The following is an 18,030-nucleotide window of genomic DNA, read 5'->3' on the forward strand; positions in this document are numbered from 1 at the left end:
TCTGAACAACATTTGGGATAAAAATTTAACAAAAGCACAAATTTCTTGCAATCATTTACAAGTGATCGAAAACTCTATTGAATAAACCAAAAAAATTGTTAGAAAAGACAATCTTAATAAAAAACACACGTTTATGTTAATAAATTGCTTCCGAAAATTTTTTTTCCGGAAATATTTTTATTGTTTCTTAAAGAAAATATTCAATCATTTCTTGAAAACAATTCGACCTTCAAAATCAAAAATAAAGACGTAATAAAATCTAATTTTAGCCAACAAAAATTTCAATTTTGAATACAATATTAAAAAAATTAATTTCGAAATTGTTGTTTAATGAATTCAGAGAAATTTTAAAATAAAAGCAAGTTGCATTTAGTTTCGGTGAAAAATTTAAACAGAAATGGTACACAATTAACATCTTTCAAAATTTTCTAAAATGTCAAATTTCTCATTCTGTCATTATAATTACGAATTTATGGGTCAGAGAGAAAAAGCAAAATAACGCTTCAATGATTTTTTAGTAAATACTTTGTTAATTAGTTAATTAGTTCAAAAAACCATTTAAGCAAATTACCAATTATTCACACCCGAACAAAATCAATATGTACTTAAAAGAGATTACAATGAACAAACCATCAGACCATGTCAAAAAAAAATTTTTTCTTAAATTTTCATTGAATAAAATTAGGAGAGAAGTTTTTTATTTTAATTGAAACTATTTTACAATTTAACTATTTAAATTTTTCCATTTTCATTCTAGTAAAGAAGAAAGTATTAAAAGATTTACAAAAAAAAACATACTTTAACCTGCCCACAAGGCATTTCAATTTTCCAAAGAACCTGATTAGAATTAGTTACACAGAAAAAAAAATCTGATGTGGTCAGCACATAACCGACCGCATTGTGTATTGTCTAGTTAAATGAAAGTGTTACAGAATATTATAAAAATGTCTGTTAAATACTTCATTCCAATTCTTAGGACATTAGTAAGCTTATAGTTAACATACTTAGAAACATGTAAATTTGGCTCTTAGTAGAGTTTCGCTTTGTGCTACCCGAATTCCCTGAAATGCTCGCCAGTTAGTTTGGGTAACAACCAAAACTCAAATATCAAATTTCAAGAAATTCCATCAATTTGTTCTGTGGATATGGTGAAAAATGTAAAATCGGCCCGCAAATCAGTTCTCGAGCCTTGATCTTTCCAAAAAAGTTATATGTTCATTGCTTTAATATGAGGAATTCATATATTAAATTTCAATGAAATCGGTTGATTATTTCTCTTTATATACACAAAAATGTATATTTGGCCCGTAGTAAACGCCCAGTTGCTGATGCCTGATTTCTTCCCAAAGTTAGGAATTTTTGCGTATGATCGAGCAAAGCATATATATGAAATTTCAAGTAAATCAGTTGAATACTTTCTTCAAAATGGTGAAAAATGTAAAATCGGCCCGCAAATCCGTTTTCGAGCCCTGATCTTTCCAAAAAATTTATTTTTTCATTGTTTTAATACGAGGAGTTCATATATCAAATTTCAATGAAATCGGTTGATTATTTCTCTTTATATACACAAAAATGTATATTTGGCCCGTAGTAAACGTCTAGTTGCCGATGCCTGATTTCTTTGATTCGATGCGAATTTTTGCGGACGGTCGAGCTGAGCTTATATATAAAATTTCAAGTAAATCGGTTGAATACTTTCTTCAAAATGTTCAAAAATGTAAAACAGGCCCGCTAAAAAGTGCAGTTCCCGAGGCCTGATATATACCAAAAGTTGATCGATCCGTGCCATGGTGGAAACAAACTTACATATAAAACTTCATCAAAATCGGTTCAGCCGAACTTGAGATACACGCGTGCACACACAGACCGACAGACGGACAGACCGACAGACCGACAGACCGACAGACCGACAGACCGACAGACCGACAGGTTGCTAAAAATAGTTTATTTGCACTTCCCTACTATGGAGAAGTACGTTCCTACCGAAAACTCGATATGCAAAATTTGTTGCCATCACATAACCTACCTATTGTTTACACAATACGGTCGGTAAAAATAATATATAGAAAAAATGTTGAAAATCTTTTAAAAATCTCACAAATTTCATGTAATATAAAATTCTTTTGGTATATCTTATAAAATATTTGCCTATTATAAATTATATAATATGTGAATATATAATTTACATAATATATATATACATACATGAACCGTAAACTGGCAGAGCTACTGATCCGGTTCTACATGTAAATCTCTATTCGCAAATTTATTTAAATCTGTATAAGATTTGTGTTTATGCAAAAAATTTTCAATCTATATATAGTGAATAAAATTATTAAAAATTTAAAATGGAAAAAAAGATATTTTATTCATTTACATACAAACATACATCGTACATACATAAATAAATAAATAAGAAAATGCAAAAAAGAGAATTTTTTTTAAATATATTATAATTTCTATATATGTGTACGTACATTATGTATGCAAAAATTAATGTATATCCTGATGAACATCTAAAAAAATATTTAATAAATAAAGTTCCTGTTCCCTTTCGGTGTTTATCTTTCGTCAAAAAGATAGACACCGAAACTAAGCTTGTTACAGTCATTCATTCCTTACAGACTCAATCAATCGTTTTACTGTTATTTCTCGCTCACAAACCCAATTTGTGCGTTTTTTTTTTGTTGACATCTGAAATCGGAAAATAACTAACATACGACACCGGAAGTTTCGACATTCTAATCTTAAATAATTTTCTGTAATTTTTGAAAGCAGTTTACCGTACAAGCGATTTTTTCGATAACATTAATAAATTTATTTTGAGAAATTCGACATTTTTGTTAACAGTAAAAGAGCGAAGATAAATAGCATGAAAAGAGCAATTAAAAACATTTGCTCAATTTTTATTATATTAATAACCAAATAGAAGAGAAAACTCTCTCACATTCTACAAATATTTATTTAATTGGTATACCATTTCGAGGCATCGAAATACGAAATTGTATAAGAAATTACTCCCACCTCTCGAAATAACATATGGTTCATGAACTGTTAAATGTCATTTCCAATTTCAAATTCGCCGTAAATTAATATTAAGAGATATTAATCATTAAATTTGTAGCGTAAATTAGGTTTCTCTTCTTTTTTGTTTTTGTATTTTAAAATAATTTTTCGTAGACTTAAGACTAGAACTGCAAAGAAATGCAGTACTACCGCGAAACTTCTTCTAATTTATTCTTAACAGTAAATTGACAATAATTATAATATCAATCAACTTGGCTGTAATTCATTTGAAAATAAGGAGCCAAATTTTTTTTTTGAATATTATTATTAAAATGTATTGAATTCTAGTAATTCATTAATAAGCTCCCTTTAAGTGGAGCTCATTAGTAGAAGCTTCAATTTTAAATAGAATATTTGCAATTAACTTCCACTAAATTTCATGTTTTTCGATTCAATCCAGCTCATTTTCGATTCTTATCGTCTCCCGGCTTGCCGAAAAATTATACAAATTCAAGAAATGCTACTCCTCACCAAAATTCCCGAAACAGAGTCTCTATAAATTCCCATTATACATATTTCAAAACAGGTGTGTATTCATGATACCAAATCTCTTTTTGCCTTTCATACCTATGAATATAAATTACAAAAAAAAAAAATAGAAAAATATTCATGGACTACTGGAAAAAATAAAATCAAATCTTTCCTTCTCTAAAATTGAGTTCAAAATAATTTCTTTTTATTTTTTACATCATAAAGAAGCATAAGAAATTGTAATGTTATTTTTTTTTAAAAAGTTTTAAAGATGAAAACATCTTTAAAATTTTATTCATTTTTTTTTTTGTTTTTTATGTTATCAGTGTTTGGAATATTGAATAGAGCAACCAAACTCCCTTAACAAGATAAAAAAAAAAATCTATTTGAAATCTTTAATATTTAATTTTTATTTTTTTAAGTATCTTTGTAAAAAATTGAAAGCAGGTGAAGGTGATGAAAAGGAAATCAACAAACACAATCATTATCCTTTTTTTTTCTGAACAGATTTATTTCTTCTTTATAAAGAGCATATTATTGTGTTATTGTTGTTGTTTGTATTTGGTTTTTTTTTTATTTCTCAAATAATCTCATACTTTGTGATGAATTGCGTGAAATTGAATTTCAAATTCTTTTCTCTCTTTCTCACTCTCATTTAGAATAAATCCTTTTATTTTCTTTTTTTTTAATTTTGAAAATTTAAAATTATCGATCAATTATAATTGTATCTGTTTATGCATGTTTGTGTATCCATTTCAAAAACTATGAATTTAATGATGTTGGTAATAATTTATGGGTAGTTGAGTTTTGGAGTAGTTCTTTTCAAAAAACAAAATTAAGGTTAATAATTTATATAATTTATTTAATAAATTTCAATAATATTATTTAATTGAATAAATTTGGATGAAATCTAATGATTTGCAAAGTATGTAACACATTTATATTCTATATACAAGTAATTATAAATATTGCATACTTTTAGGATGAAACATAAATTAATAGAGTCGATATGACGTAATAATAGTCGATTTAACACGGCGAATATTTAAAAACGAATATTGACCACAAAACTATTAAACGACACTTTAAATCTTAAAGAATAAGAAAACTGGATCATATATTTCGTATACGCCTAAGCCTGGAAGTGGTAAGATACCCAAGTATACAGAATAAATTTTGTAATAACAACTATAAACACAGATTGAGAAAGTTGAATTCAATACAGTAGGAAATTTAAAAATTAGATGAATATAAGTAATTGTCTAACATGACAGCACAAAATCGAGACTTCAACAAAATTAATCGCCGAAAATTAAAATTTTTTTATTGAAAGGTTTTGAAAGTTAAAAAGGTAATAGGCAAAATGAAAATTATATGCAATAAATAAATTATTGTCGAAAAGCTATTAAAATATGAGATTTTTGCGATTTGTAATTTATAAAAAAAATGTCTCTATTAAAAATGCGACACGTGAGAAGAACGAATTGCGGTCACAACCATTTTGTTTAGGTAGGTACATATGTTTGTCAAAAGTATTTAATGATTTGCGAAATTTATTTGCGGAGTTTTTAGGTTTAAAATAATAGTTTGTTGAAAAATAGCAATCTCTATGAATTTTGGACTAGAATTTTCAACAACTCTGAATCAAAAACAAAATTTCAATAGATTTCACTGCGGAACACGAAATTAATGAAAGGATAACGGAAATTTTTGTGAAATGCACTCAAGAATTTGGAAATTTTTGTTTTTAAATAAAAAATTAAACTTTTATGTAATTCTAATAAATTTTCTGCTGTATCTAAAAAGTTTGCTTGATATTCTAAAATTTTGAGTTTTTTTAGAAAAACTCTAATCATATCAATAAATTTTGTATGAAAAACTCTTTAATTTCCTCCCTCAAATTCATTAAGCTTTTACAGTTCAATAAATTAAAAATAACTTAAAAACAAAAGTCATCCTTTTTTTTTTGGCTTTATCCTATACGAGTATATATCTGTATATAAATGACATTAAATGCGACAAATATAAAAATATACTTAAAAATGTACATACATACATATACTTAGATATAGCACGTACATACATATAAATACATACATGTGCATTTTATTTCAATATCAACAATAAAAACTTTCTGATAAAATGGACCTAAAATCATAAATTTTCAAAATAACAATCAAAACGGACATATTATGTATGAAACATATACACATGGGATCATTAAAAATATACATATACAATTATGAGTATATTTATATAAATATAAGATATAATATAACAGTAATTTAACAGTAAAATCTGATTTAAATAAGCTCTACTTTATCTCACCAAATTCTAAAAAAATTCTCTCCTAAATTAAAATTTGAAGGGAAATTAATTTCGTTATTATAAGAAAAAAAGGAAATTTAAAATGAAATTTAAATTTGCTCATTAAAAAAGAAAGGAACACTCAAGAAATTTGTCGTTAACTTGACATTTACAGGGTGAGAAAAAGAATAACCGAATACAATTCCCATTTCTTAAAATAAATTTCTCATTTTTGAGAATCATAAAGACTGACTTGTATTATTAAAACATTTTAACTGCTAAATAGATCCATGATTTTCCAATATTACCATTTACGGGTAATTTAAGTAAATTTTACAAAATTGATGTTATTGGGGTAATTAAATTCATATATTCCCCAATGTTAGACTGAAGAAATTTCATTATTTCATTAATTTTTTTACGAGATTTATTATAATTTTACGAGATTAATTTTTTTTACGAGATTTTAATAAAAAATTGGGAGAAAAATTTTTTACTATGGTGAATGTGTCATTCAATAAGGTGAATATTTTTATTTTTCAATCTGGTAAATTTAAAACAAATAATGTAAGGTCTAAAATAGTAAGTTTCATATATTTTACGTTAAGTTTTTACTACAAAAATAATGTATACAAAAATAAAGTATATATAATCTCTTCTATCGTGTTTTGCTCTAAAGAGTGAAAACCAAAACATATAGGCTAAACATTACGTATCTTATGAGAGTTCGTTTTATAAAGACTCATTTTGAAAGTGAGTTGTACTGTAATAAATGTATGTATATATGTAAATGTAAAAATAAATACATAAATATGACAATTTCACCCATATCACAAAATATCCACATAATATTTATGTGTATATTTTCATATCAGGGACAAAATCCATAAATATTCTCTAAAACGACATTACGTACGTATACAAATCGGCTATATTTATATTATTGTACAGTTAAATACATATCCATACACATTATATATACGTTGTACATATGAATAGACATAGTATATATTTATATATTTATAAAAAGTAAAGAAAAATACACAACTTATCCCTAGAGACTAGTAAAAAACACCTACAATTTTAAGATAAATCTATCATTTCATAACACAAAACACTTTTTTTTTTTGTGTTGTTGTTCATTTTTACGGAAAAGAGCAAAATCAAAATGGGAAGTAAAGAAAATACAAGAAAAAAAAATACAGTATAAATACAGGATATTGATATTATAAGGATACACCATTATGATAGGCCATAATCTCTGATCAATTCCAATTTAGGGAGCAGATTTTCGTTTCCAATTTCTCCCACCATGAAAAACAAAAAAAAAAATGTAATTCTTTCCTTTTTTTTTTGTCTTTCCTTTATTTTTATTTTTTCCTTTATTTCGTATTTTTTGTTTTCACATTAAAATTTTTTCAAATTACCATCAACTAACATACCGAAAGCCGTCGGATAAGATTTATCTGCTTAAACCGAATAAAACGACAAGACTAAATAAAGAAATTTCAGTTAAAAATTATAAGGGTTTTTTTTTATAAAAGAGCACATTTCATTTTGATACTGTTTCCAAATTCAATTTATGTAAGGTTCGAATACTTGAATTCACCTTAGAAAGTTGAATTGATTATTTGATTATAGCTCCAAAAGAAGCAATTCTTTTCAATTAATATAAAATATAAAAAATTTTCAAATGCCAAAATGTCATTTTCTCATTTTTAATTGTCAAAACTCTAACATTTTTTATATATCTTTCAGCAAAATGTTAAAATTATGGCATTCTTACCATATCTATAGGAGAAATACCTTGAACTCTTTTAATTTATCAGATTCTATAAAATCTTTACTCTTAAATGCCGAACATTTTTCAGATTTTGGTGGAAACAGTACTTTATAGAGTCAAAAATAACTTAAAAATTTGTCAAAAAACAGACAGACAGATAGACAAAAAATGATAAACGACTTTCAATTTTTTCGTGTAGAGTGGAACTAATCAAACCAAAAAATTTTATTGAAATGGTACTAAAAAATTATTACATACAAGACAAAATGAGATATGCGGATATAGGCATAAAATAAAACTCATCATTAAATAAAGCTGTTAAATCCGCGTTAACGATTTGACAATAATTTAAAAAGAAAAAACCTCGCAAAAACCCTTAATTTTTGAAATTTCAACAAAATTTTTGAAGTCGCATACAAAAATTTTTAATTTTTTGCCTGAAATTTGTTGTATCGCAATTAAAAAAAGAGGCAATTAAATTATTTCTACACTAATATTAAGACTTTAAATCGATTAACCGAAAACGAATTTTAAATACTCTGTTTACACGGTGCGACTTCAATATAAATACATTAATAATTTTTGACAAAATAGTGTCAAAATGACATTTCTAAAGAAGTAAATAATAGAAACCGCAAATCAAACCAGTGAAAAAGACAATAATATTTTTTCTGACAAAGTTTTTAGTTTTTTCAAATAAATAAGATATTAAAAATGTTCTAAAAAACTGTCAAAGAATTCAAAAATTTCAAAAGAAAATAAAGGGCTAACTAACACACACAAAAAAAGAAAAAATGAAGAAAATAATAAGAAAAAATATGGTCCCAAAAAACTGACCGCACTTATTGCGAAAGAAATCATTAAATTGGATTTTCTGCCCGAACTTTAAAATATTGTTTTGGACAAAAGAATTTTGTTATTGTAAAAACAAAAAAGAGAGAGATAGAGATAAGAGAGAGAGAAAAAAAAGGATTTCATTTTAATTTTTTTTTCCGGTTCGTGATTGTCTTATTCTTTTAACAGATTTAAATTTCACATGCGAAAGGAAATTTTTTCTCATCCGTCCTCGTTTCCCAAAAAAAAAAAATAATAAGAGCAAAAAATGTTCATTCATTTTTCTTCTTCCTTGAAAAATAAGTTTCTTTTTTTTTCCTAGGAATTTTTGCATTATTGAAACCAAAAGAAAAAAAATGAGCAGCATTTCTATTTAAGGATTTTTTTTTGTACCACTTCTTCCTTAAAATGATTTGGAATTTTTTATTTCATGTTTATTTTTTTATTTTTTTGTGCTACACAAAAAATCGGATTTAGTTATTTTTATTCCTTTTGTAATCTGTGATCATCTTTCTCATTAACTAAATTGAAAAAGTACCACCAAATTTATTTTTTTTTTTATTTTTGGAACATTGTGTTTTGTAATGCTTAGATTTCATTTTTACACCAAAAAAAAAAATATTATTTTACATGCAAAGTTTTTTCTCTCGGTTTTTTTGATATTTCTTTTTAAAATATCAGGGACCTATGAGACTTTTATAAATTTTCTCGGCTATACGAATTGAAAACTTCATTAAATTATGAAATTTCTAATTACGAGTCTCTATTAAATTACGAACTTCTGTTAAAACATTACCGAGTAAACTGTTTTTGTGTAATTGATAAACTTTACGAAAATTCCACCGAAAACTTTGGCTTAAGACGAAATTAAATAAATTTGTCATTTAAATACGTTGAAAATATGAGCTATATTAATTCTGTTAATCAATATTTTTCGCAGTGTGGTCATATTGTCGCAAAAATTTTTATTGCATCTAGTAATAGCTTTTCTCTCGATAAAGAATAATATTCGATAAAACCATAAAATCTATTCCAATAATGGAATACTTCCATATAAAAAATAAAAGAGTAATGAATATTATCTTAATTCTTTCAGTTTTTTAAATACACTCAGAAAATTTACTTATGTAATAACAATTATTTTATTTTATTAAATTCAATGTCGAAATTTTTATTACTTCTTTAGTTTTGTTTTATTTGTGAGATTTAGATGTTATATCACTAATAAATATTAAGAATATTTGACGAAAAATGTCTAACATGAAAATTAAATGGAAAATTTAAGAAATTTTGTGAAATTGTCTTTAGAGTTCATGTGGTCTTTAATAAAAGACAGCTGTGAATAACTCTATGTGAATAACAGTTGTTAATATCTCTATATTTTTAATGAATAAAACTGTTATACACCAAAAAGAAAATCACATGATACAAATTTTGACTTACAACATTTTCACTTTGAAATTTTTAAAAATTAATACAGAAAATGTCTACTTTAATACACCATTTAAATAAAGTAAAACATGAAGATAATTAGTTGACCAGAAAGTTTCTCACAGAATTGAACAACAGAAAATGAAAATTTTTAAAAATCTAAAAAATTCTCTTATATTTTTTCTCTCAATTTATTACAATCTTTGATAATATAAGAAGAAACTATTTGACAGCTAACAATTAATGAAAATTAAATAAAATTTTTCCTAAGCATTTGAAAGAATCTTTAATTTTAAAGTCTTAATAATTGTGGTATTCTTGTTTAGTTTCAAAAACAAAAAAAAAAAAATAGTTTTAGTAGTTTTTAAAAAAAAAATTTTTGTGGATTCTTTTTCCCATTTTACAATTTTTTAGTTTCTTGTTTTTTTTTCGTTAAAAAGTTTCTTTTTAGTCTTATTAAACTTTAAAAGTTTTTCTTTTTTAACTGCAGGGAATACAAAAGTTTATTTTATTCATTTTTATTCTCTTTTTTTCATTCATTAAAAAGTAAGGAAAACAAGTAAGATAGTTCTGGTCGTCTTGAGTACCTAACTGGTTGTCTATTTCTTTATACTTTAAATTGACTTTTGTCTTTTGAGAAATAGTTATACAAAAATTTATGTACGTACTCATGTATGTACATAAAAACTTTAATGATTGAAATATTCGGCTATATAAAAACTGTTACAGAACGAATTGCAACGAAGCAAACAAAGTTGATTAAAATTATCAATTTGAGAATTTTCATCTTTAATATGAAATTTGTAAATGTAAACAAAAGAGAAAATTTTATTAAAAAATTAATCAGTAATTAAAATGTTTACCATTTCATTTGTCACAATTGAATGGATGAAAAAAAAAAAATTTGAAAATTGTAAAAAATTATTTGAATTTTGTCAAACATTTTAACATTTTTTTTTTTTGTTTTTGACATAATGTAAATATTATTTGACATTTCCGAATATAAAATTATTAAAATTTGAACTCTCTTTAACGCTCTTTAACAGCTAATATTCTCTTGAATTGAAACTTTTAACAATTTTTCATAATTTTTCTCATTGAAAAAGAATTTCTTTCTTATACTGTTCTGTTTACAATATCAGATAATTTCCGAACGATTCCGAACACTAATATGAATTATTAGATTTTTTTGCATGACATTTCCCAATGAGTTGACATTAATCACAACAGAATATGAGTAGTAGTTACATTTTCGAAGAGATTGTTGTTTTCGTTATTTGACAATACTTTTAATTATATTTTTATAATTCAGATTTAAAAGTTTAAATTTTTTTAATAAGAGCTATATACACTTCATTTTAATGAACATATCATACTTATGGAATGTCATTTAATTGCTCCACCATATCGAGTACAGTTAATTAAAGCATATCAAAAAATATTCAAAACAAAAACATTGTTTACGACTATAGAATTAATAAGCAATAAAATTTAGAAAACTTTAAGCTATATGAATGGTTTCACTTACCTTTTTAATACACGTAAATTACATTAGACAATACTTGCCGCAAAATATAAGTTTAAATTGATGAAGTGATGATGATAAAAATCTGAAATGAAATAAATTCAAAAGAATCAGTAAAGGGTTTACAGATCTATAACAAAAATTTTATAGAATTTTAAATAAAAATTTTAAATTTAAAAATTTTTGTATATCATCACAATGTCAATTATAAAATTTAGTCGCCCTGTTGAATTATGTCTCGGAAACTAACGAAACGGATTCTTCGCTAGTACAATTCACGAGTAAGAACAATTAATACTGTTAAACCATTAAACTGCTTTTAATATTCCTTACCGGCAATATTGTAAGGCTTCGCACCAAACGTAACTTATTTTCGGAAACAATACCGTTTAATTTACTAAAATTGCTTATACTAAAATTTCAATATAAATTTAATAATGCTAACAAGATTAGGGAATATGATCCAAGCATTTTTAAAATTCTTAATAATATATAATATGAATATTTATGTAGATTTATTTCAAATTAAATAAAAATCCATACAAAATTCACAATATTCTTTAACAATTTGAGTAAATTAACACAATAAATTTTTGAAATTGGTTTTTTGCAAAAAAAAAAGCCACAGAAAATATAGGACAATGATCTCTCTTTTTGCAAAATACAAAAAAAATGATTTTCTCTAAAAAAAAAACTCAAAAATCTTGAAAATGTAAAGGAAATCTCTCTCTCTCTCTCTCTAAATTACAGCACCTATAGTCTATAAACAAAACTATATTATATTTGTTCAAATTGTGAAATCCTTTGTAAAATTAAAACATTTACTTTTGAAATGTAAAATAAAAATTAATTAAAGAGTAAAAAAATTGTTTTTTTTTTTTTTTGTAAAGTTTAATTAAAAAAGTGAAAAACAATAACAAGAGAAAATATTCAATAAAAAAATTTCGTTCGGCTTTTTTGAAGTAAAAAGATAAAAACAAAAAACCCAGCAATACAAAAAAACCTCAATTTTAACAATGACAATTTTTTAACACACAAAAACCATTTTCTTGTGTCAACAACAAAAAAAGAGAAAAGTCAAACAAAACAAAAAAGAAAGAGATAAGAGAGATGGGTGGAAGAGAGAAGTGACAAAAAAAAGAGATATAGGGAGTATAATAAATAATCACTTCTGACACTTAATTTTTGTATGCAATTTGTGCAGAAGAAGGCACAAACTTTAATATTTCCTAAAAAGAATAAATAACAGAAAAAAACCGAAGGAAAACCAATCCTTCTTCTTCTCCATTTTCTTTAACAATATTTTTCTTTTTGATTTTCGAGTTTCATCCAAAATAATTTCTTTTTTCTTTTCTTTCTAGTTTTTATGCACAACCAAAAATAGAACAGCAACCGTAGTCCTTCTTTTTTTTTGCTCTTCTCCTATTCTTCGTGTTATAAATTTTTTGGTAACAGCTTGAACGAAAAAGCGAACAAAAAAAAATTTTCTCCTGCAATAAAAAAAAAATTTTTTTTTTATATTCAAGAAAACTTTCTTTTTTGTTTTTAATTTACCATCTGCTTTGAAATACTTTCAAAAAAAAAAAAACTTTAATTTAATTTTAGTATAACTTTAATGCAATATTAAGTTATTAGAATTCGGAAAACTCAAAATAATTATATAGAATTAAAATAAATAAAAAAAAAACTTTTTGTTTAATTTGATTTTTATAATCATAGTATGTAGTCATAAAAAGTTTTTTCTGCCTCCTAGATAACATGATTATATTTTCGATTAATTAAATTTGAAATTTTAAAGATCATTTCAAACACACTGAAATTTTTAGACTTAAACGTAATTTATTATTGAAATATTCACAATTAAATTTAGAGAGAGAGAGAGAGAGGCTTACATCAAACGTCAGTTACTGAGAGATGTCATTTTAAATGAGTGGTTTTTTTTTATACCACAACGCCGTAAGTTTGTTATACAACCAGTGTTCCCACTCAATAAAAAAAAAATGTATCCAATTTCGAGAAAAAAATGTATCCAGCCTCCTAAAGTAGAATTATTATACTAAATCGTTTTATTTTATACCAATAAACTCATAAATAATATTAATTTGCTTTATTCAGAAATGTGAGTTTCGTTATTTATAGTAAATTCTTTTAGAAATCACACGCAATTTCTATTACATTTTAAAATTTAAGGTCAGAAAATATATGTTCTGTATCTGTTGAACTATGCGGTAAAAACGGGCAAATTTTATTTAGTCAGCAAATAATATTTTTTTGGAAGATAAAGCAATTTCGCGATTTAATATTAGTAACACCTTGAAAATTTTGTAACATTTATTTAGTATTCGAGAAAGAAATGTATCCATATTTCAGCAAAATTTTAAAATGTAGCCAATTTCGTCATTTTAGCAGATTTGAGTATCTTTGTATCCAAGCTAAATTTTAAAGCAAAAATGTATCCAAATGGATACAATTGTATCCAAGTGGGAACGCTGTATACAACAATATTACTCTCCCAAATTGAGAAAAAATTGCTTTATCGTGCGAGAGAAATATCATATTATGTTATATTAAATGTTATTTTTATTTGAGAGAAAACCCATATGTTCATATAAGGTGCTCAGTGCATTAGGAGCCTATCCAAAATTTTTCCATAAAGGAGTTATTATGTTCAATAGAGCTGTAATGGCCTAAAGAATTGTTCTGTTTTTTTCAAAATACTTAGTTTACTCCTCTTTTTACTCTATTTTTACATATGTTTGTCTTTACCTTTTAAATATTTAAGATTCAATCTCAATTTACTTGAAATGTCATTCTTGCAAATAGGCCATTAATGTGCTGATCGCGTCATATATGGTTTGTGTCCTAGATAAATATTTCAAATTTTAAATCTGAATAGTACCTCATTTATATGGCAATTTGAATAATTGAATACTTAACTTGAAATAAGCTCGGAACTCAAGATGCAATCTTGTGTTGCAAGCTTGAAAGCTCTAAAATAACGATTAAGTAATGTTTCAAGTCAATTCTTATATTAGTCAATATTTATATAAAATAGGCTTCAAGTACAGCTGCCATATGAACAGGTATTGTTCCCTAAGTGTTAATTTTTGTAAAATAATTTAATATATCACTTTAATCCACCATAATATACCACTTTAACAGTAAAATATTATACGAAATGTATTTTGAATGACATTATTTAACTCGATCTTACTACAACATGACACATCTATTAAATACACCCAAAAAAATACATTAAACAATATAAAAAAAAATTCTTTCAACATAATCTCAAGGGACATAATATCTTCTCAAAATAATAAAATAAAACAAAAAAGCCAAAAGAAATAAAAATCAAATAAAAAGATACAATATTTTTGTTGACATGATTTTTCTTTTTATCTGCCCTCAAATATTTGCAATTAAAATCCCACAATAAAAAAACAAAAACAAAAAAATACTGAAACTCTTATACAATATTTATTTATTTTAAAGGAACCATTTATCATTTATTTTATTCAATATTTATTATAAAACTTATAAAATAAATTAAGCTATAAAATTAACTTTCATCACTTATCGAAAAATTTTCTATACTTTGAAAAAATCTAAAAATTTTACCCATCTAACTACCCACAATATATACTTGTATTTATAAGGTTCATTATACCTATTTCTTCTAATTTCATTTACCTATACACTACATAATATTGTCTTAACCTGTATAAATGTTTAAATGTTCCTGGTATAACAACATTAAATATCGTTAGACTTTTTTAAAGAAAAAAAAATGGTATAATAAAGGTAAAATAATGTAATAAACTTATTTACCTTCTTTTTTATTATTGTAATTTCTTTGAAAATTAAAATAAAAGAGCAAGTTTTTTTTTTCTCTTCTATAAGAAAATAATAAAAATAAACAGAAAAATCAAATGGGAATCCCTTGATATAAATTCGCTTGGATATACCCTTCAGTAAATAAATTCAAAAATAATATTAAATTGCGTGATATCCAAAATGTAGTATGAAAAGTTTAAAGGAAAGAGTTTGACAACCGCACAACAATTATATTTTATCACTTGTAATGTAAGATTTTGTAAACGCGCTGCAACGATGCAGAAATTCGACGACAAATCTCCAAACAGTCATTAAAATTTTGACATTCAAAACGTCAAAATATTTTAAAAATTTTTTGTTTCGTAACGTAGTTAAATTTGAATTGCTTAAAATTCAGCAGCCAAGCATGTTACTTAAAATTCTACTACAAATGTAGCAATATTATTAATAATTAAAGCTGTCAACTCTTTACCGTTAATGTGTTTTTATTAACCAACTTCGCATCTCCGAAAAGTTACGATAATCAACCTTATAACTCAATATGCAGGGTGATCTGAGATTCGTGCTAAGGCTCCCAAGGGTAATTTCTTGAAATTTTTTAAGGTAAAAATTGTTCATTCATTCTCAATTAATTACCGTACATAATGACAGCAATGATTGAATCAGACATACCGTTTTCGAGTAAGGGTAGAAATTTTTTTATATTTTAAAAATGATCACAATTTTTTTTATTTTTTCGTTTCACTATATATCCACAACTTGATCTTACACAATATTCTTGCCTTTCGTACCATTTGTCAGATAACCGACAGCTTTAACACCAGTTCAGGGCCATCCTGTATTTAATAATAAAAAAAAAACCACATAAAAAGTGGAAATATGTAGGCTAAATAAATTTCTTTTTTTTTCTTATTGAAGTTGTACTAGTTGCCTTCGCCCTTCATATACATAAAATGTAATAAACTTTGAATTCAGTTTAGATACAAACCATTTACTTTGTACATTCGCATATAATATGCGTTTAAAATAAAAGAAAAAACCTTGTGTTTACGCAGTTATAGCAAATTTTTTTTTATTATTATTATTGTTATTATTATTTTTATACCGTTAGCTACTTAAAAAAACAACAAAAAAAAATTGAATTGAAGTTTATATAAGACAAGCAATAAAACACCTTTTTGTTCTGCCTTTAAACAAAGAAAAAAACAAAAATAACAAAAAACAAAACCTCATCATCTTTTATGGATGATGATGGTTAAAATGAAAATTGATGAAAACACCAGCAGGTGAAAATAATAAATGGGAAATAAACTGTGAATTAAATTTATTGGCTTATGTTGTTATAAAAAAAAGAGAAGAGAATTTCTTTCTCTTTCTTCTTCCTCTCCTTGTTATTGTTGTTGTTATAAATAATATTAGTACCTATGCATGTCTAACAACTAAAATATCAAATTCTATGGTTGTATGATAACATTATGTAACCAGAAAAATAAGAATGTAAAAGGGGTAAGGAAGGAAGAAGGGTAAAAAATTTTATAATCATTATACATACATTTCGGTTCGGGGGCATTTTCATTTAATTTAAAATTTATGTTTAAAAATACAAAATAAAATTTACTTTTTTCGGAACTAAAAATTTTAAAAAATTTAAAAATTTGAATATAAAAATATTTTTAAAGGTTTAAAAAAAAAAAGAGTTCTTCCCCGTTTTTGAATGTAAAATATTGTTTTCCAATTTTTTTTTTTTGTTTAAACTAGCAGTGTTCCGTTGCAATAGTGTCACTAACCCCCCGCCTCTCCTCTCCCCTCTCCATGCCGCCCACCTCCCAGCCTCCCCTCTTCAGAATCCACCCTACACACTCCTATGACGGAATCTGATTATACACAAGTGCAACATAGACCACGTTAGTCCACCCTTTGTCACGTCACGTCAAATCACGTTACGAACAACTGCTCCTGAAGGTCAAATCCTCAAATTTCTATAAATTTAGTCCTTATTAAATTACATCCATCCAAAAAGTGTAACTTACGGGCAAAAATATAAAATTCCACTTTTATTACAGTAGATTATTTGAGGTCGGCTTTTTCTAAATCTAAGCATCCACCTTTGCTTTGTTTATTTTAAAAATATTTTTCTATATTTCCGTCAATTTCTCCAAAGATATTACATCCAAATATTGTTTCAGTAAATTATTGTTTCAGTAATCGAATGTAATTCAGACTTCAATTCCAAGCACGATCTCGATCATTATTATGCTCAAGCACGATGCCTACATTTTTCGGATTAAAAAACTTTGAAACTACATCTCCGAAGTTTTACTTGCTATGAAAACAACTGTTTAGTTTTGCCTTTAAAGTACCTTTACTTCAAAATCTATTTATTTATAGTTTTTCTACCCTCAAAAGCCTCCTTTGTACTACCCCGTCACATTATAATAGTTCCTAATTCAATAAAGTCAAATTACTCTGGCTATAAAATTTTTATACATTGATTTTTAGCATAAGCTATTTTTGGATTAAAATTACTTGATTTGAACACCAATAATTCATAATTATATCCTAATCTTATTCCTGCTAAAATTTTACCCAAACACCAAATACAATTTCGATCATTTGTATCTTACCCCATAAAAGTTAACTTTTCTTCCATTGCCTTATTATATTAAATATTTTATACCTTAAGGTTAAACAAAAATTTTGGTTTTTGTGGTTCACTGCAGATATTTTCAAACATCAGGTAATCTTGTGTTGTCTTTTGTTTTTATATCTTTTATAT

General features: G+C 25.3%; 1 long non-coding RNA gene across 1 annotated transcript in view; it reads right to left on the reverse strand.

The window, feature by feature from the left end:
• The window catches only part of LOC129612876 (uncharacterized), a 176,203-nt gene that overhangs the window by 126,425 nt on the left and 31,748 nt on the right, over positions 1-18,030 (reverse strand). The window contains exon 2 of the long non-coding RNA XR_008697283.1: positions 11,421-11,502. This is a non-coding gene — a long non-coding RNA (uncharacterized LOC129612876). The remainder of the gene's footprint in view (positions 1-11,420; positions 11,503-18,030) is intronic.

This window comes from Condylostylus longicornis, unplaced genomic scaffold, assembly GCF_029603195.1.
Source record: "Condylostylus longicornis isolate FDR11 unplaced genomic scaffold, ASM2960319v2 ptg000077l, whole genome shotgun sequence".
NCBI lineage: Eukaryota > Metazoa > Arthropoda > Insecta > Diptera > Dolichopodidae > Condylostylus > Condylostylus longicornis.